The 21876-nt window shown below is 39.9% G+C and overlaps 2 long non-coding RNA genes across 2 annotated transcripts in view; both read right to left on the reverse strand.

Moving 5' to 3' along the window:
• Positions 1-779: 779 nt before the first annotated feature.
• Positions 780-2094, reverse strand: LOC127511474 (uncharacterized). The gene is made up of 2 exons (XR_007930029.1): positions 2052-2094; positions 780-1300 (listed from the first exon to the last, which is right to left on the reverse strand). It is a non-coding gene; the product is annotated as an uncharacterized LOC127511474 (long non-coding RNA).
• The window catches only part of LOC127511473 (uncharacterized), a 100236-nt gene continuing 80448 nt past the window's right edge, over positions 2089-21876 (reverse strand). The window contains exons 13-14 of the long non-coding RNA XR_007930028.1: positions 2412-2570; positions 2089-2195 (exon numbers count right to left, since the gene is read on the reverse strand). This is a non-coding gene — a long non-coding RNA (uncharacterized LOC127511473). The remainder of the gene's footprint in view (positions 2196-2411; positions 2571-21876) is intronic.

A 21876-nucleotide genomic window follows, 5' to 3' on the forward strand; every position in this document is an offset into this window, starting at 1 on the left:
CCTATAAGTGAGGATTTTGGGTACATCATTAAAGCTAATCCTGCATCAACACATTAAACACAGACAGTCGTGAAAACAGCTCATAAATGTAGGTATCTGATGGAGGATCTAGCCTCCAGTTCTTCAGGGTAACATAAAAAAAGCCCCATCTCGGATCTCCTTTCATCCTGCCTGACCTATTGCGTGCTGCATTCCTAATACATAAGCCCATCTCTGGACATTGTAGGGGAATCCAGCATCAACCAACAAAGCAATCAATAAAACATGCAGGGCCAGGTGTTCAAAGCCATGGTAAATGCAGCTGACGCGCAGGAGAGGCCTACAGACGTGCGTGTTTTGGCAGATGTGCAGAGAGGTAATGAGACACACACACAACACAGGCCACAGTAGGTGGAGCGAGACTTCGGTTTGCCGACCCTACCGCTCACGGAGAACAGAGAGAGGGGCGGACGGTGGGATGGAAGATCCAGAAGTGAACTGGAGAAGTAATCACCAAATCTACATGTTATCTTCCTAAAAAATGGGGTGGGACAGTCACTAAATCAAGACTGTGAAGTGAAAGACTCATTTTAGGTTTCATTTCAAATCTAAATCTAATTTAATCAAGAACTGAAGTGGCTGACCATGGGGGAACTGCAAAAAGAGCGGGGGAAAAAAATAAGCACACTCCTCCAAAATCAAATTTGATGCCAGATACACCCGTGAGTACCAGCGGATGCATTTTTTATAGCCCTGTGTGTGAAGATCAGCTTTTTTTGGTTATTCTTGAAGTCTATCTCACAGGTTAAAAACAGCTTTAATTGGGTCCAGAGGATACAACATACCACTCTCTTCAAAGACATAATTGAAATTAAGTTGAGACATCCGTTGCTTGACACAATCACCTCGTTGAAAATGATTGAAGTTGCATTATTGTCAACAGAGGGGCTCGGAAATCTGTGCAACGCCTCATAAGTTTGGAAAGAAAATCAAAGCAACTGAATCAAAGTTTTACAATAACAACAGGAGGCAGCGGCAGTGGCAATATTGTCATCCTCCTGTCAGTCGATGGGTTAATTGGGATGCGCGGTGATTCCTCTGTTGAGCAAACACGAGCTTTGAAGGTGACTAGGAGAAGTGCGTGGCCCCATGATTGCCCCCCGCTTGTCATTTATCATAATTACTCTGAGCAGAAATTAGAACCGGCCCCTGTTCAAATTTTCCATCATGTCTGTTTTCCTTGGACACGTGCACCTCATCATCACCGAACGAATCAGCTGTCAATCATCTCAAAGATTGCTGTCCTCAATCTATAAACCCCCTGAGGTGTGAGAGGGTGAGAGAATGAGACATAGAGATGCTTATGGTCAGGATTAAAATAAATAAATAAATCCATAAACAGAAAATAGTGTTCTCATACATTTTTGATGACATTCGTATTGATTGTGATGTTTGAAACTAAACAAGTGTATCCCAGACCCTTACAGGGTGCACAGAGACACATAATTAAATGCGAAATGTCTGGAGTGGACCGAGAAAAAACAAGTCATTTGAAGTCAATATGAAGTTTTACTTCCATAATCTGACATTTCCAAGTGAAACGTGATATTCAATGATAAAAAGTGAGCGTGGGATTGGAGTTAGATCATGAAAAGGGGTTCACAGGTGATTTAAAAGGGGCAAAGAACATTTTTAATGAAGACAAAACATTTTTTTTCAGTGGAATGTGACCAGTAATGTGTATGAAAAAAGTTATTTTAATTTTCACGTTGGCTTAAAAGTTTTGTATTTGAACTGTTCTGCTTTACCCACAGGAAAATGGTATTGTTTTGAGCTTACACTTTCATAGAAATCTTAATTTACATTTTTAATATATTTGCAAAAAAACAAAACAAAACAAAAAAAAAAACAAAGAAATGTAATGTTTTAGTTTTCACTTATGTTTCATTCATATGTCAACTTCAGAAGTTTCTCTTAAAATTCCAAAACAACTGTTGAAGTGCCGGAAAAGCGTAAAACTATAAATTGACTGAACAAATCTGATGGAAAATATTCATATTGAAATCACTGACCTTTGGTTGCAGACTATGGATATATGAGCACAGTCTGTTGAGAGCACAGTCTGTTGAGATCTCTTCTGAAACTCTGAAAGAGTCTGAGAAGCAGGAGGTTCGAGCAAAAGTGTCCATTTAATTCCCATCCATTGTCATTTCTATCTAAAGAAAAACAATTGAGTTTCCTATTCAATGGATAGATACATGACTAATTCAATAGTATAAATAAGAAAACAAACATATCAACAAAAGAAAAAAAAATCTCCGAGCAACACTGAATGAATCAGTTTAGTGAACAATTCAATGACTAACTTTTGACTGTTCCTCAATTATTATTTTTTTTAATGAATCCGTTGAATAAATAATTCAGTGACTCACTCATAAAAGCTGCGTCCCAATTCAGCGGCTGCATCCTTTGAAGGCTGAATGCATCACAGGCTGTCCCAATTCGAAGGTTCCTTTAAATGCGGCCTACTAATGCATCCTTCTTTTCCCAGTCCACGAAGGATAGAACGAGTGGATCCTTCTCAGCCTAGCCTATACAAATGGATCAAGGTGAACATTTTCAGACATGTTGTGAACCCTGTTTTCTTTTAAGATTAATGTAACTTTCAAAAAAGTCCAGTACAAACGTTACTGGCACTCGTCAACAGCAGCTGTCACAGTTAGGCGACAAAAGCAATACCTCAGTAGGCTAGACTGTCCCATTTAACAATGCTTGAGTCAACCTTTGCGGACTTCGAAGGCATGGCATTTAAAGTCCATGTCCTTCGAAGGATGCAGCCTGTGAATTAGGACACAGCTATAGATAGCCGTTTGTTTCATTCCGGAATGAATCATTTTTGCCAGTTAAGAGTTGCTTGATCAGTTCATGTAGGTATGGCAAAAAGCAGAAAATAAAATATGACAACCTAAACTCTGAGAAACAGATATGCAGGAAGTAGATATGAACAGTATGATGGTATTTCAAGAGCCCAGTGTGACAAGTGACGCTTTTTACATACAATAGCTACATATCAAATGTCTTCACACATACCAACATGGCCTGGCCCAAAGAGAATCGTGCTTTAATTTTTTGTGGGTTTTTTTTTTTTTTTTGGTGCTTGAGACACACATAATTCATGTTTAATATCATATCTGGAGGGGGTCACATATGTAACGCATGAAATTCCAATTTGTTGCTCAATGAAAAATTGAACGGTTATGAAATACTCATCAAGCGTTTTGTTTACATGGCTCTGACTTTTGACCCGCGTGTAGTGGCATTGGCCATGTGTGTATGTTTGTTCGCAGCCATTCTAATGTTTTATACTACAGCTTCCTCTGTCCAGGTCTGTTTGTGGTGCTGTGTTCAAACATTACTGCGGGACACCACTAGAAGCTATTATACACGCCTCTGCAGCCTGAGACCTCGCTTTATTTACCAGAAAATGTAAGAGGGTCACATCACCCCCCATCCTCCCACCCACCCACACACACACACACACAGATAAATACACCTCCTGTAGAGGTCAGTATAGTAACGCCACAGATTAGACATGCTGTCTAACAACACTGTACACACACACACACACACACACACACACACACACACACACACACACACACACACACACACACACACACACACACACCTCACCTGAGAAGAGGCCAGGTGTACCTGCTTCATTTAAAGATGAATTTAAATCGAACTACCAATCGATCAACCAATCGATCAACCATCTCTTTGTTTTTTCAAAACTTTCAAGACTTTGTCGAGCCAACATTCAAATTTTGTCTTGGCTAACTTTGCTTTTCTAGTTAAAAATAACATTAATTCATTAATTCATTCATTTATTTAAGTTTCCAGTGATTTTTGTTCTGCTTCCTCACATTCTTTTTTACCTCAATTGTGCATCCTGTTTGATTCCTCAATTAAAATTTTGTAAATGAATTGGAAACCAAAAAGAACTGTTTGACACTTAAACCACATTTTAAAATGCATGAATGTCACTTGATTAAATAAGAAAATATAAAAACCAAGTCTGATATTTTAGGTTCTAAATGACAAAGAAATAAACATATATTTATATATTTTTATATTTATAATAGTTTAAATTTAAAATTAAGACATATTTGGACACTATTGGGTTGTCAAACTGTGAACATGAGGGGAATCAACATCACACATGAATTCAGATTATGTTGGGAATAGATGGTTATTACATAGTACTTATGCTTTCCTAAAAGTACCGCAGTATTTCTATTAGACAACATCACTATACTATGGTACCGCCATAATACTCTTTTGTAAGGCTACACTTAAAAGATGAAACACTATACAATTTCACCAACAACTACTTTAACAAAGTGGGAGCTAAAACAGTAAGAGACATCTGTAAATAGCACAGCAACACCACATCTCTCATGCAATCATACAGGCGTAATGTAAAAAGCTGATAGAAAATGCTCCTGCTAAAGGGGAATTGTGTGATTTCTTTTGTTAATTAATTCCATACCTGTCATTGCTCTCAACTACACAATCTTGACACATTCTGCGTACATGTGTATGCCACATATTTCAGGGGTGGGGAACGTGGCAAGTATGTGTGCTTCGTACAACAGTAAGAGTATCTCTCTCTTTCTCGCTCTCTCTCTCGGATTTTAATTGCAAGGTGCAAAGTGAAATGGCTTCACTCCCCGACAGTGTAAAGGAAGCAGGGTGTCAAGTGCGAGTTGTGGCGCGTGTGTGTGTGTGTTAGGGGGTGGAGTGACAGACAGAGTAGCGGGTGAGCAGGTCCCCAAGGTGCACTCCAAGGAGCAATAGATAAAGATTCCCTTGGGAAATTTTTCTCATTAGTTCTCAGACACACTTCGGTAATTCTGTAGTGTCAGGTTACCATTTGTCATGAGATCTTTAAAAAAAAAAAAAAAAAAAAGGAAAAAGAAAATGTCACTCTCCATGCTTTGGTTCTTTTATTTGGATATGTCACCTCTGTAGAAAAATTATAAGCCCTGCTTGCTTTCAAACAAAGGTTCGATGCACAGTTTACCCTGATGCCGAACGCAGCGTGCAACGTTTATTGGGCTACCGCTGTGATAATCCAGTCTTTAATGAATAAATATGAGCTGTTCTCCATGTGGTAAATTGTTAATTGTCTTGTTTATTGTTCTGGGGTGGTGTTAGCCTATTGGTTAAAGATCTACACTGCCAACAAGGATTGCAAGTTCAGCCTGAAGTAGAAACGAGAGATCATAATCTTTGCTGTATCACCGCTGTGCCCCTGAGCAGGGCACTTAACCTCAGGTCGACCCGCTGGGACTGTCCATGCAATTAGTGCACTGTAAGTCACTTTAAATATAAAGATTCTGCTAAATGGCAACCAGCTAACTACATCTGCTCCAAGCACAATTTTCCCCTTCATAAATGTGTAGGGCTTTACTTAAGGTCATTGTATGACGTTGGTGTGAATTATTTTAATATTTTTTTTTATAAATTGGACTGTTTCGACTCAAAAATCTGGACTGGATGAGTAATTCCTGAAGACAGCAATAAAGACAGTATACGCAGAACTGCACATAAACTAAAATTCTATATTAATATGCTAAATTTCAATGCTGCTTGGCAACCGTAAACATTATAGAGTTTGACTAATTAAGTATATTACTTACACAAATTGTTTTTTTTTTCTGATTGTCATTAATAAATGTAACTTCTTGGAAGTGTTTGTAAGAAGCTACTGATAATTAATAAAATCAAAAAAGTATATAATGATTCTAAGGCATAATTTCTAAGGAAAACTTCAAGGACATATAATTTGAATATAATTTATATATATATATATATATATATATATATATATATTTTTTTTTTTTTTTTTTTTTGACTAAAATTAGCAATTGAGAAAAAAATATTTTTATATATATTTTTAATAATATATATATATATATATATATATATTTATATTTATATTTTAAAATAATATATATTTATAATAATATAAGACCCAACAAAATTAATGTTTTCACCTTAACTGAACCACGTACTCTGCTGAACACAGGGTATTCTGAACATAAGACATTCAGCGTTTGAGTGGGATTCTGAGTGCTGGACGTTTTTATTGCTCCGTTTGTCCCATTAATCCTCCCGCCACAAAAGCGCCTCAGTTTCCATGTCACTTTGCACACAAGGCCTTACCAAGATAAATGAATTCCTTAGGAGGTACTAGTTTGAAAGGGGAAAGATCTATTCTTTCCACAGCACTTGACACAACAGAGATACAACAGAAGAAAAAAAAATTGCAGCATGCTCTCCTTTGGAAGACCGACTGGACACTTCATGACTAGGGAAACAGTGGAGGAACAAAAGCCGGAGTCTGTCTCTTTATGAATTCTGCATTGCAATCAATATCGGCCCTCTTCCTGGGCCAGGAAAATAATGAGTCATAAAAAAATCATGATATTCATTTCCAGAATGATAATAACAGACAGAAAACACAAGCCCCTGTTATCCCGCATGAGAATCGCTTCGCTTTGAGTTACAGTGGGCAGGTGTGAGCCCATTAGAACCCCGTCTGACACGGGTGTCCTTCATTGCGCCCGAGTGTGTGCGACATACCTTCGGCTTCATTGGCACACGTATAGGAGGAGTAAAACCCTCCATCTCTTAGAGTTCTCCCTCAGAGGTCACGGATGAGGTCAAATCCGCTCCCAGGTGATCATTTAAGGCCTCTCAACACAACACAGAATGCAGATTTCACCCCTTGTTGCATAAAGAGGGTTACACATAGAGCGCTGGAAGGTCTCCAATCCTCACTGCATATTTAAAAACACAGAGGGCCGGGGTAGAGCCGTTTGACCAGCGGCTCACGCAAGCAATAGCTCATTCTTCATCCGACCTTGAATGAGGAAGGAGCCCCTTCTGATTTAACGCAGACCCCTTTACCACATTACCGTACTGTTTTTATTGATATTGCAAGACTTGGTGCTCTTATTACACTAAGTGTCCAGAGATGCACACAGACGACGTGCTACGAGATGGGCCGGGAAAACGATCCAACCCAAATGAACACCGGAGTTACTTAAAACTAAAGAACGGCCTCTGTGTTGTGCGGTAATTCAAGGACACACTGCGTTGGAATAACACTGGCGGTTAAAGCTAGTCATTGATGATTTTTATTGCCTTGAGTTTAGCATACCCATGTCAATATTTGGACTGGGGTGAGTCTCGGGCCTCCCATTGCAAGAGGATGTGACCTTCCATTTTTCTGCGTCTGTGTGATTTAACACCATCTGAAAAACAGATACATGTGTCTCTGGCCTCCCTGCATGAAGTTCCCTCAGAATAACAGGTAACTCACTCCCCGCGGCTGCAGACAGACTCACAAAGACAAGAAATATGTGCCCCCATTGTCGTTGCCTAAAAGAAACATCGGCTCTGCAAAGGAATAATTTAAAAGTACGTTATCAGTTAAATAACACAACAACTAAACTAAAACTGGACACCAGGGGTGTGCAAAAATGCAGAATTAAAGAAGCGGCTCCCTTTCAATTCATGAGTGTGAATATTAATTGCATTTTCTGTACCTCAAAAGAAGTAGAATTTACTCAACTGCATTTCAAAGAAATTCAACACAGGCCAGGCATTCTGGGAAATTAAGTGTTCTTCCCACCCTTGTCCACAAAATGTATTAAATATAATAAACCTAATGAAATGTATAACTATTAAATAAATGAATGAATGAATTCATTCATTAACTAGGCCTATAAACCTTTAACATGCAAAGTTTGCCTAGACAAAATTATTGTATTAATATTTCTTGGAATTTCAGTTTATTTTAATTCTGCTTCCTTACTGGAAATTCAAATACTGGGATTTACGATTTAATTGACCATTCGCAAAGACCCCTTAGTCACTGTTGCTGTTGTCCGACAAACCATACGCTGTCATGCCACACATCATGTTCTCACAGAGTGAAAAATACATAGCGGAGCAAAGTGGACACTGACAACGTGCCGACAGACAAGACAGAGCAGGTTACTTTTGGTATGACACTAAGTCTCAGCTTTCAAATTTTGTCATTTTTTAAGAAATTCAAACAATAAATACTGTTTTGTGGCTCTTTAATGTGTCATGATAGATAGCTGTAGAACTGATGAACCGATAATATCTTCCTCCTAGTAATAAACATGAATTAACATCAGAAGGAATTTTGTTTCAACCGCAGAAAGACATCAATACACACCATTTTTTAAGTTCAAGTCCACTGATGTTTATTTATTAACTGTCCTATCTGGTTTGTTTGTGGGACAAAATGGTGGATTCAGTGTCATGATTAGTCAGATAGCCTGTCAATCAAACTCCTGGCGAACGGTGAATTGAGGTAACATTTGCTAACCCAATTCAAATTAAGGGATTTAAACTGGAATTTAAAAGGCATTCTAAATTCAATTCTGAATGGCGTACAACCCTGCTAGCCACTTTAGCATAATCTGACAGTAAATGAATAGATGGTGCCTGTAGAATGAAGTGCTTTTATTATGAAAAACAATGTACGAAATGTTACGAAATGTCATAACAATGTTATGAAAGAACATTAGCTAAAGTCATTACCATCACAAGCCTTTAGGTAGTAATCGGAATACAAAAATGGCCCTCTTTCAATGTACTTGTTTTTCAAAAAATGCACTTCTGAAAAGTAAATAAAGACAACACAATTCAAGCAATTCTGACATTATGGGTAATGTGTAGTGCTACTCAGAAGTGTCCTTTAAGAAATCATTTGCTGGTCAGTTCTGGAAGAATATATCGTCTTCGGTGCGAATATCACTCTAAATTGAGTAACGATGTTCCAACCTTATGATAAAGAGCCCCTTTCTGTGCTTTCTGTGCTTACTGCCATGAGGGACTGTGCTAATGATATGGACTGGGCTAACTCTTCAAAACGGGAAACAAAAGAGTCACAGTTGGTACATCTTATTTCACGCTAGACAGGCTTTTCAGGTGCCAGGACAGAGGGACATAGAGAGGGTCTCTGATCAGGCCTTCATTAAGGATTTTGGTCCCTGGACATCTCAAGAGCTGACTGGAATAAGCGCGATGGAATGAGAGCGCACACACATCCAAGGCAAATAAATGCATGAACGTACTCGCCGAAACATACATCTGGGAAAAACAAACAGGACAGGACAGGAGATAAGGGGGGAGGAATATGTTTTGTAGGGATGAGAGGGGCAAGGCAAGAAAAGGTTAATGCCGACGTGTGAGTGCACATGACAGCGCTCACATCCCAGTGAGCACAAAAAACGAATCGTCCAGGGACTTTCATCTTCATATTCACTGGCCCCGTTGCTCCCCTTCCGTTCAAACTTCAAATTTATTGCCGGGCTTCGGAGAGGCAGGAATGACCTTGAGGGGACCTCGCAGTCATCTATTCCACTCAAACGCTACCTAATTAGCAACACAGGTTTTAGGGTTTGCCAAATCATTGGATACCATAATCAAAACGAGGCTTGTCAGAGCCGGATACAAGCCACTAAGCAAAACGCTCATCTCGGGCGCATACCAAGGGGAAAATAATTACAGCCACTGCGGGAACATGCTTACAATCAGGCATGCTGGGAAAAGGCAGAGGAAGTGAAGAGAGAAGGCCAGAGAGGTGCACACCATCAAGGAAATCACCCTGTCTGAACCTAGGAAAGCCAAAGAGAGGTAAAATGGAGGACTATGGCCTCCCTTCATTCCAACTGTCTCCCAGTGACCTCTGAAAAAAGCATGTCTATTGTTCCTATTGACAGTCAACATCAAGCCGAGCTTACACCAGCTATTTAAATCACTTGCCTTCATTCAAACCTCTCTCAACAACCAGCATGCCATCTCCTTTATTACTCATTTTCCAAAAGGAGGGGAAAAAAAAATTATAATATGCCAATTTAGCTAAATAATTACCGCGTTTTTCAGCTACGCCTACACAGCCACCGGCAGGCAAAGAAAAGCTAATAATTCAATTTTTCGCTTTCTGTAATTGTCACCAAAGCACCTAAAGGTCGTATCACTCACCCAGAAGAAAAAGGATAGCAGTTCACGGGTTCAAATGGGGATGTGCTTTCTCATAGTGGCCATTTTGGACAGCAGACCTTGTGCTATTGTCTCAAAATGGAGCTGCTTGTTGTCTGGTTTGAATGAGGCTGAAGCTCCACTTGGCAGGTGATTTTTTTTTTGTGTGTGTTTTGTGTTTTTTTTTTTGTTTTTTTTTTGGAGCGGCGCTGGGATTTGTGGTAATTGTCTAATACGGCGTCGGGTATTAAAGTCATCGCGTGCCAAAAGCGAACACGTTACCGCTTGACCCTGAGCCACTTTGGAGTAATCTAGTATTCAACCCAGCGTGTAATGACTGCTAGGGATGTCAATCTGCTGGCTTTCTCTCATTCTCCGGCTCTCAAAATGCCTGTGGACAGTGCGGTTTTAACCAGAGGGGCTGGAAAACTAGAAAAAGGATGAGTGGCAGCTCAAGTCCAGCGATGCCATCGTCCTCCAGCCTTCAATTTCCTTTAACCCCTCTCACCACCTTTCAGCATCACCCTCTGATTGGACATGGACTTTCACCTTTCAGGAGGGACAGTCTAGGGCATTGTTGTCAAACTGCTTGTGGTTGTTTAATGCTAATGAGGGCAGGACAGATACTTTAGGGAGGAAAGTTCATATTAGATGTTTGGGACTGTGACACAATTAGCTTAACCCCAAGGCCGCCTCTGACCGTTCCGATCAATAGGCTTTACCCAGGCGGTGAACCATCCATGATGCTCACAGTTTGTGTTGGAGGGGCTTGCATGTTGAATAGGTCAAATTCTGCTCAGAAGCTAGCTAGCTTAGCCTTATCGAAATGCTACTACACTAGTGTTTGCTGTAATGACACCCTCTAGGTCTTGCTTTGCCATTTATAACAGACATTGTAAGCCAAGTTGTTCATGATTATTAATGTATCTCATTTCACTAGAAGTCATTACTGTTGACAGCTCCATGAATCATCAGTTTGAAACTTCAACCTCAACAAGATAAAACCAAAATGCATGGTCCTACCATACCCAGGGCATTCACAGACCTCACACAGAATGGTTCCATGAACCTATTAGAGGGACAAACCCCCTAGAGCAATCCAAGGTTAAGTGCCTTGCTCAAGAGGACAATGGTAAGGGGTCACAGCCAAGCCCACACAGGATCTGCATACTTCCGGCTGCACACAAGATCTGCACGTTTGTTAAAGAAATATTTTGGCTAATTTGGTAATCTGCTGAAATTTCAGTGCAGAGAATGAGGAAAGGTCTGGAGATTCCGTCTGGGTCTCCTTGAGATGATCAGGTTAACCTTCAGTTTATTGGGCCTGGATTTCAATCACTATACCACACCACCATCATTAATATGCAGCTGCTGGTACACTGTCAAAAAAAGTGCAAATATTTACCTTAAGCTTGTCACTGGGACAGTGCCCCTAAAAGTAGACCTTTATAGCTTATGTGCCCCTAAAGGGTGCATATTAGTACATTAAAGTACCCTTGAGATACGAATATGCACCTTTTAGAGGTAGATAAAGTACAAAGGTGTACCTTTAATGGTATTGCCTAGGGTCATGTACCCCCCTAAAGGTACCATTTTTGCACATTTTTTATGACAGTATAGCATCCATAAGCAGGACTGTATACTTCAAACTTTGAGGAAACAAAACCTGTACTGGACAATTGCAGACAATTAATGTCCTATCTTTCTCATCAGACTAAATAACTCCAGTAAACATAACTCCAAGTAATTTTTGTGTCAGGAAGACAGGAAGGATTGACAGTAAGGGAAGAAGCCAATCAAATGAGGGACTGAGCAGTCAACACGTGCCTTCCCCCTCTTTTCCCTTGATCCCTCCACTCGGCCGGTAAAGCGGCACCTGTCACACTGTTTGAGCAGATGTGGGAAAAAAACAGAGGCACTTCACAACACTGTCATTCACATTCATAATAGGCATTGCAGTATAAAGAGGGCCATTAGGGTCCCAACCTGGGAGCCATTAAATCATTTTAAATCGCTGTAACATCCCATTAGTGTCAGTGGTGAGACCACATAATAGTCTATATTATAGAGCGCAGCAGTGCGGCCCATTTGGGGTAAATCACAGGCTTCGGTGCAACTCCTTGGCCTGCATATGCAGGGACACTTGCGTGGAGGATGGAACTTGTGCAGACGACACTTGAAACTGATAACAACTAGTTTGGCCACTCAAGGATGGAGCGACACTTAAGCAGCATCTCTAGTTCATCAATGACCTTTTATAATATCTGCCGGTATCTTTTGATCTCAATATTGAGATCAGCAGATTTGCATATTGGAAACGGGGAACTAATGACATGCAAATGTAAGAGAGACTGAAAATTACGTATTTACAACTTGGCAAGATATTAAAACACTGGCTATTTAGAGCCTCTTGTAATGAGCTGTACGTGACAAAGGCAGTATATTTGGAATAATCTACAGTAAATGGTGCATGCCGTTAATGTCTAAGGTGCGGACAGTGAGTGGGCAGTTAATTAAGGAAGATGAATACATTTGGATCCCTCGCAACACAATACAATTACAACCAGCGGCTCCCTTAAAACTGCTTCTGCTGCAGCAACTAAAGTGGTAAAACAAATAAAAACTGTGAAAGGACAGGCTTCGGTAGTAGAAGTGTATGTGTGTGCATGTGTGTGTACACATCTCATGTGAAATATGCAACTAGGGCCCCTGCACATCTTTCTTCTTTTCCTTCAGATGATAAATCGCCCCACTGACGGACCCTTCCGCTGCCCTACGAATTTTTAAAGGAACAAAGCAATGATGAATGGAATAATGCCACATCGCAAGCAAACACCTCTCAGCCTGATAAAAAAGATTCACCAATGACAATTGGGGGACACCGGTGACCCGGGGAGCGGTCTTTGGGGTATGCCCCCCAGAGGAAGCCAGTGATGGAAGGAATCGCCATTAGGGGGAAGATTAAGTGGCCTTTCCTTTTTCCTCTCACTTAATTATACATGCAAGACTCGCCAAACCGTGCCGCCATAAAAAAAAAAATAATAAAAAAAAAGGAGAAGGGGGGGCAGGAAAACCCTGGTTCTTTGTTTCAGCAACTCATGGCACTTTGATTGCTTATTGGCTGTCTCTCTTGACAACCTGCCGGCCACAGAAACAAATCCCATTGGCCGCAGTGCACCTGTCAGAAGCAAGAGAGAAAGACGAGAGCATTCTGAGAATTCGAAGGGGAACTCTGGGATGGGTGGAGAAAGAGAGCACAGGGAAAAAAATGTTCCTGTCAAGCCTCGGTGCCTCAGGAGGAGAGGAAGTCTTATGTGGCACATCCAAAACTCAGCAGACAAACAAGGAAGTGGACCTCGGCTACTTCTTATTAAAGGAGCCGTGGTCCTAAACCAGACTGCGCCATCATTCAGCTCCGTCAATCTCGCGCTCCAAGGGGTCTTGGCTGCAGAGAGCACGTTCGGAACTCTGCGGCTCAGTTTTTAAGGATCTTCCCGCTCGTTCCTTGTTTTTTCCTCATGGCTAGCGGGGTGCACTGAAAAGGAAGGCTAAAAGAAAAAAAACTGTCATTTCAAGACAGACAGTTCGCATCAAAAGTGGGCCACGAGATTACGACTTTCATGGCTCTTTGGGTAAATTCCCAATCGGTGCCGCACGCATCCGACGTGTCAACTGAGGAACGTCCCCCCCACTCCCACCCTCACCCTATCAACATCTCTGACGTATACAACAGAAGCGCCCTGCAGATAGCGAACGTGAATAACGAACGACACTTTCATCAGGGTTGCGTGGAGGACAGAGTGAATAATTAAACACCACGCCTCGTTGATTCGGCCTACTCATCTTGTTTTATGGGAATAACCGGAAAGACTTCAAACGTGCAATGCCAGGAGTGCTTGACAAACTGAGAAATCAACAAGACTTGTGTCTTGATATCAAATGTGCATAAACTAACACGAAGCTAAAACATTTATCTGTTCATTACCCAACAGACGAACCACAAGCACCTTAAAAACATGTGAATGAATGCATACAAACGTAATATAAGAATAAAACACAAAAGAGGAATGAAATATGGATGATGAATTTGTCATATGGATTTCTGTTACAAAGGAAACAAGATGTAGAATGGAAGTCTGCAACATCGACGCCGTCTGTGAAATCCTCCCCAAAAGATGAGGAATATTTGAGAGCGTAACACTGGCCGTACATCTGTGTTGTATAAATATATGATCAGCTCTCCTCTCTAAAATGGTAGTCTAGTGCAAAAATAAGCTGGTGAATTTCTAGATTTTTGGGGGTTCCACTTAAATCTTTGAACATGAACAATTGAAAATGGCCTAAAACATTCAAACATGTAGAATTGATGCAGAACTTGTTGCATGTATTATAACTGAATAAAGCAACACAACTTCTGGTTCATGTAGGATTGTAACCTCCTTAGATACTGTATTTGTTGATCAATTCTGCAGATCGGAAGACTTAACTTCTGACTAACTTCTCTTTCTTCCTTTTGCTCTTTCTTTCTCTTCTTTCTGCTTTCTTTTTTGTTTTCCTCTCTTTTTTGTTATTCATCCTTTCCTTCCTTACATTTTTTCATTATTTTTTCTTTCTCTCTTTCTTTTCTCACCTTTCGTTTATAGTTTCTTTCTTTATACTGTTCTTTTATCCTCTTATTTTTCTTTTTCTCTACCTTTCATTCCTCCCTTTTCCCTATTTTTTTCTATTCTCATTCTGTTCTTTTAGTCTTTTTCTATTTTTTCTTTTTTCTTGTTCTTTCTTTCTCTCAGTCTTTTCACATTATTTCCTTACATTTTTTGTTCCTTTTATTGCTTTCTTTTTATTTAATTTTTTTTTTATCATTTATCATTTATCATTTATCATCTTTCTTTCTTTCTTTCTTTCTTTCTTTCTTTCTTTCTTTCTTTCTTTCCACCAGGATGAAAGTGCAAACACTAAGTGAGATAGAGGATGTCACTTCTTCAACATAAAACTCCATGCAAATCTGCATTAACATTTATGACTGAAAAGCATTCATAATTAAACATAATCTGAGAGTGACGATCTGAAAGTGACATTAATGGTAGAAATGAGATTGACACATGCACACACACAAGTTCTACAAATACATAAATGAAAAGAAGAAAAAAATATTTCCTTAAAAGATGAAGTATGTTTAAAAACTTCCTCCTTGTCTAATGTGCAAAGACAGCTGTAAGTTAAGACTGTAAACACTGTGGCGCTTTCAACACTGTTTGATTGAGAGGCCGACATAGCAAAACTGACTCAACCAGTGGTGTGAGTTTAGTACACGACTCCAATGGAAGAATTTTACATTTAGCATAAAACATTCTCTCAAGAACTCACAATTCATCTTTATTACATTTCACTCAACTTCTAAGATAGCTGCGTACATATTTATTCATGCATAAGCGAATTGTCTCTGCGCAAGTTTACTCCGTCATGTCATAAAGATTATCCATGCAGCGAACTCAGCAGACAAGCCAAAAACAAAAGCCTCCTCGTCTGACTTGCCTGATTGCCGTTGATTATAAATTATGCAGTCATTGTAGGCCCAAAGAAGAAGACATCTCCTCATCCCCAGTCAAGTGTAATTACTGCGGAGGGCTGCAGGCATCCGTGTGATCTCCGCCTGACAGGAACATTGACTGATGACCTTCCCTGTGAAAGACTCCCTGCTCGGGTCACCGGACCCCCACCTTCGACATCTCAATAGAGTCCTGACACCCGGCTCTCGAAAACCTGCTATTGACAAATCAGAGCGTTAGTGCCGCATCTATGTCTCACCCATCACTCACGATCACTTCCTGGGTGGGAGAGATGAGAGCCTCTTCAGGGCCGCTAATTTGACACGGCCCGCTTGGCTCGCCATAATTGCTCTGTCACTGTCAGGCCTCGGACGGCCCCACTGTACGATTTGGACGTACAATTACGGAGCCCGTTTACCGGGCGCCATTACGCCTGGCCTCGCGCCGCCGACACGCCTCATCAGACCCAAGATGCGGCCCATTAATGAATGATGTTAGCATTTCTCTTAAAGTTAGCCTGCCGCTAATAAACAGCCAGTGTTCCATGAAGGAGCATCGCCGTTTGGTCTGACATGATATTTATTGCACGCTCCTGACAGAAGAGGGCGGGCGAGATGGGGGGAAGATATTAAGGGAGTTTATGGGCTATACGACTCTCATGAACTGAACTATAGTGTTGTGGACGGAAAAAGCGAGGTCATTCTTCTTCGATGACACTTGTTCTTTCTTATATGTGTGTGTGTGTGTGTGTTTGCGTGTGCAATGAAGAGGACCCCTGCCGTGACCTAATGGCGTTGGTATCCTCTAAAGAGCTCTTGTTTCCTGCCCTACCCCCAGGGTGACACAACAGGAGCCATCCTTCCCGGGAGGGGTCAACATCCATCACGGCCGAAACCCCCTTGCCAACACCCGCCACTTCCTGTTCTGAGGTAATTATACGTTGATCAGAGATGGCCGAGGTGTCACCCTGTGGCGGCAGCGCACATAAACACACTCGTGACTACATCGCAATCTCGGTGTGTCAACTCTGAGATAGTGTCCGCCCCGCTTTCTGTGAATGTGTGAGTCTCACTTCTCACGATGCAGGGAAAACTAATGAAGCCCAAAGCAACCAGGCTCAAAGACTAAAAAACGGCTCCTCATTAGGGAGTTGACAATCTAGAGTCCGACATGAAATGGACAGACTTTTATAGAAGGCCCGCAGGGGGGAGAATCCTGTATTTAAATGCATTTAAAGTGTTTGGGGACCATTGCTTTGAAAAATTCGACAAAACTTGGGAATAGCTGGAGACGGACTGGTTTGAAAATGATTATTGGCTCACTATTGCTGAATACTATGCAGATTTCACTGCATACTACTTTTTTAAACAAAAGATTATGTGTTGTTTAAAGAGTAGTATGCTATGTTGTTGTCACATGACCTCATGACCTCATCAAATAAATACTGGTATTTCTAATTTAGTTTAGGTTCCAATTCTCACTATTAACTAGTTGCTTATTAGCATGCATATTACTAGGATATTGGCTGTTTATTGGTACTTATAAAGCACATATTAATGCCTTATTCTGCATGACCATATACTACATCCCTTAATCCTAACCAATACCTAAACTTAACAACTGCATTACTAACTATTAATAAGCAGTAATTAGGATTTTAGAGGCAAAATTCATAGTTAATACCCCTAATCTAAAATGACCTTAATTTTTGTATTCAATTTGATCTGAAAACATTTTTTGTGTATTTCTGTAGTTCAAACAGTAGAGCATGGCATTAGCAACGCCAAGGTTATGGTTCAATTCCCAGGGAATGCATGAACTGAGAAAAATGTGTATCTTGGATGCAATGCAAGTCACTTTGGATAAAAGTATCGGCCAAATGCATAAATGTAAATGTCTTTTGGCAGTCAATTTCAGTTATCAAGCTACAGAAGGTTTTTTAAGCTACTGTCTACATCTTTCTGTTTAAGTATATGAGTGTAATTGAATAATACAGTGACAGAACAGATAATAGAGTAAGTTTGTTATTATGCTATTCTAAACTTGGCCAACTTTATCTCTTCCAAGCTTAATGTACAGCAAGCTACTCAAATTCTGTTTATTTTTAATTTGTTTATTGATGCAAGCAGGCAGAGAAATACAATTACCTGCGATAATACCACAAAGGATCCATTTTCCACTATTGATCAGTGAACCTTGCACTCATTGTTAAGGTGTTACATTTTTTAATACATTCCACAATTAACAGATAACTCTCAATAACTCGCAGTCTTAATGAGCTGTGTGTTCCCAAAACAAATACAAAGAAAGAGCGTCTTGTGTTTCTGCTGAGGTATCCGTTTTCATCTCTCCCTGTGTTTGGTGGCACACTGAATAAACTCATTAATTTCGTTAATTGTTTGACCCTATCTTTTCTTGGATGCGGCGTGACAGTCTCAGAGAAAGAGGGAACAAAGGCCCCGTGCAACATTACTGTTAAATAAACAAGTCAATAATACTCTGCCGGCTGATTAGACGGGCCTGCGGCAATGTGTGAGCCTCCCTCTCAGGAGCAGATGAAATTGTTCCAGTGTGTTTTTGACAGCTAGACTGCAGACAGTGGCTATTATGATGAAGCTTCTGCTTGTAACAATTAAAGTCCTGCACAATGTCCAGACAAACCACACATGATCAGCTGTGCCGCATAGCTTATTCAGACAGACCTAGTTCAAACTGTTAGTTAACTGCAAATGCATTCTAATATATTTTATGAGTGGTTATGCTTTGGTTTGTGTATTTGGCATTATAGATTAATTATAGATATTATTATAGATTAATTATAGATAACCAATATCACATTTTAAATTTCTATACTGTTTAGTCTATATATCTAAATAAAAAATAAAAAAAAACAAGTGAATTTAGTTATAACAGCAGTATGAAAAAAGGGATAATTATTTTGAGATCTGCTAAAGATTGCATTTAACAGTGTAATTAAATTATTAGTGCTTTTAAAGATTAACTTTGAGTGACGAAGATAATCTAAATGTAAAAATAGTAGAAATGAGCATGTAAAAAAATACAAAGAAACTCTAGATGGCACAGGCTAATAGGTCATTTAACTCAACCTGCTCATAATCACATCATTATCTATAGGGCACAGCTGATTGGTTCCTGCTGTATCAGTAGGCAATGAGCTTGCGTGCTTAACCTTCAAAATACTTGGGTAGCATTTGTCTTAGCAGTGCAGTGCGCTTTCAGAAACCTCCACCTTCCCCAGCTCCACCTGTATAGATCTGCTACGGGTAATTCATGTACACTATATTGTACAGCAGCAGCATGTCTTACTTGCTCACAGCAGAGTGTTGTGTATGTATTGGCAGTAGCAAGTCCCTCACTTGCTCTGCAGCAGCTGCAATAACAGCATCAGCAGCAGTGTAGCAGATCTATTCCACCAAGGCCAAACATATCAACATTGTCATACCCATTACCATGCCAAACACTCCGAGAGTTGTCATGACAGAATTAAATATAAAATATTGACAGATACAGATCATTTAAAAAACTCTAATATTGGCCAATATGCACAATATACGAATGAAAGTCTTGAAAATCAATAAAATCTGAATAAGATCGCTTCTCAATTCCCCACCATAGGTGGTATTAGCAGGTTATAGACTCAGAGGATTGTACAACAAGTCTCAACATACCTATGGCACATATAATTTGACGAAAGGCCATAATTTGCTCTATTTACCCACAATTCCATAATCCACTTCCCTGTTCCAGTAAACATTCTCATGTTCCAGTGCATCACTACCATCTAAAGCATTATCTGTACTGCTCGGCGTGTGGTTGAGAGTGCTCAGGGCAAAGGAGAGAGGGGGCCCATATGAGTCCATTATTCCATTTGCTCTGAAAAACAGATTTGACCTCTCAGTGGTGGAGTGGTACGTCACGGGCTGATGTGTGGCTGACAGTGCAAAGGGGCGCATGTCTGGATAGGCTAATTAGAGGAGCGGTGGCACGAGCGCGCTAGCAGCCCGGGCTAAATCCCATTATTTGGCTCCCTTCCCAGAGAGAGTGAATTGTATGTCAAGTAGGATGCATGTGGTAACTGCTATGAAATTACAGCTGCCGGAAGGCTGGAAGGCGAGTAATGCACATCCATTGTGTCATCAAGTGCATCCAAATAAGCAGATCTAAAAGGAAGCGCTAGCGCTAGGGCTGGCGCCACAGCGGCAAGGGCCTCCCACCTGATGCGGCTGTGGTGTTTGTACGTGTCCCTCATTTACTGTGTTTCTTTACCACAATCATTATCGATATGTGCATGGGCGGCTCTAGGGGTTGGATTCCAGGGCTTAAGATTAATGTTTTTAAATCACCTTGTCTTTAGCAGTTTTCATGCCCTGTGAATTTTGTCACAAAAAAAAAAAAAATCGAAAACTTTTTGGGATTTTTTTTAAGTCATACTTTTCACTGTTAGTATAAACTCTAGCACATATTGTGGTTTGTTAATAAATTTAATTTAAAATTTGAATTTTAAATTGATAAAATTCTATATAACAATATATAATCACAGAAGAAATTACTGTCGATTGTGGTTCGAGATTCCCTACATTTAGATGTAAAACGTACTGTATATTTCAGAGACATTTGAAAACAAAATTAAATATTCAGTGTGTGGTTCTATCGAATATTTTATTTAGGAATGATGATTTGAACCTTAAAAACTTTGGAAAAATAATTATTCTTTATATTTAAACATTTTTAACAACAAAAAAAGCACAATGTCTGAGGCTGAGACTAAAATTAATGATTATTTTAGTTCTATTAATATTGACAGATTTACATAAAATATTACTTGTTTTACTTCTATAACATGTCATAACATTTATTTTACAGTGCAATTCAGTATTTGCACATTTTGATTTTGCCAAGTTAGACGTGTTCCTTGGTCATTGTTGTTGATCCTGGAACAACATTCCTGTTCGAAAATTTTGTCCTAACCATATCCCTACCCCTAAACCTAACCCTACTCATAAGTTATGCCTAAAATCAGAAGGAAATGATAGGTGAATAACACTGAAGCACCTAACCCTGGTTGTAAGCCTAAACTTGACACAAACTGTAAACTTGTCCCTCAAATGGTTGATTGGAATGTTGTTGCACTTGGTGAATTCAGGTTCTGCCCAGTATTTCACAAAAGAATGGACCCATGGGCCCATGTCTGCAGACACATCAATAAAGGTAGGGCCTAAGCCTAGAGAAATCCACTGACATTAGCGCTACCCACGGACATATGAACAAAATGTTATACAATCAGTTGTTATGGGCATCAATTAACTTTCCTAATAATCAATTTTAAATTTCAAAACATTAAAGGGTCACCGTAAAGCAAAACAATCCAAGGTAAATACTCATTTTGGAACAGATATTTTTGAATTTGTGTCATGCAGCTTCTGTCTCTAGAGCTGGAAGAAATCCAGCAAAACTCAAGTGGAAAAACTCAAGAGCATTTCTACTATATTACAGATAGAGGAAAGGGAAGACAAAAAAAGAAAGACTCTAAAACTGTCAGATGAAGACACAAGCCAGAGTTTCCGCAAATCTATTATGAATGAAATAAATCTTGGCAAAGAGGCAAGAGAGAAATCGCACACACATACAAAGGACAGGGCCACAGAGAGTGCCTTTCACGAAGAACTGTTCATTAAAACAACATGGGTCAACAACCCTTTGCTTTCTCCACAAACTCACCATATATCAACCGCGCTGTCAGTAGGTAAGGAGATATGAAAGAAAACAGAGAGAATGAGCGAGTATGTGCAACCGAACAACAGAGGAAATAGCGCATGAAAAAGAGAGTTTGTTGCCGAATGAAACTCCCAAAATTCCTGACACACACAGAATTCTTTGTTCCAGCTCAGAAAAGAGTTTCCCGGGACGGGCGGCAGCTACCTTGGGTCTAATCACACGTGCGTTATTTAGACTTCAAACACCGAGCTCTGATGAAAAGTATGTCTCCTGCTAATATCTGCCAGCACGCTCGGGTTAAACTGCCTAAGAAGCTTATTTCCATCATAAATAATGCATATTCAGATGTGCTTGACTTTGCTAAAATAAGAATCGCCCCTGTGATTGACATCAGGGTTTGTTTAAGCCTCAGTTTCACCTTTGGAAATAGATCTGTCTGGTTTCATATGTAGATGCGGGTACAACTATGACAGCCCACCGTAGCGGATATATATCGCACAACTGTATGCTAAAGCTAAATTTG

The sequence above is a fragment of the Ctenopharyngodon idella genome, chromosome 4 (genome assembly GCF_019924925.1).
Source record: "Ctenopharyngodon idella isolate HZGC_01 chromosome 4, HZGC01, whole genome shotgun sequence".
Lineage (NCBI taxonomy): Eukaryota > Metazoa > Chordata > Actinopteri > Cypriniformes > Xenocyprididae > Ctenopharyngodon > Ctenopharyngodon idella.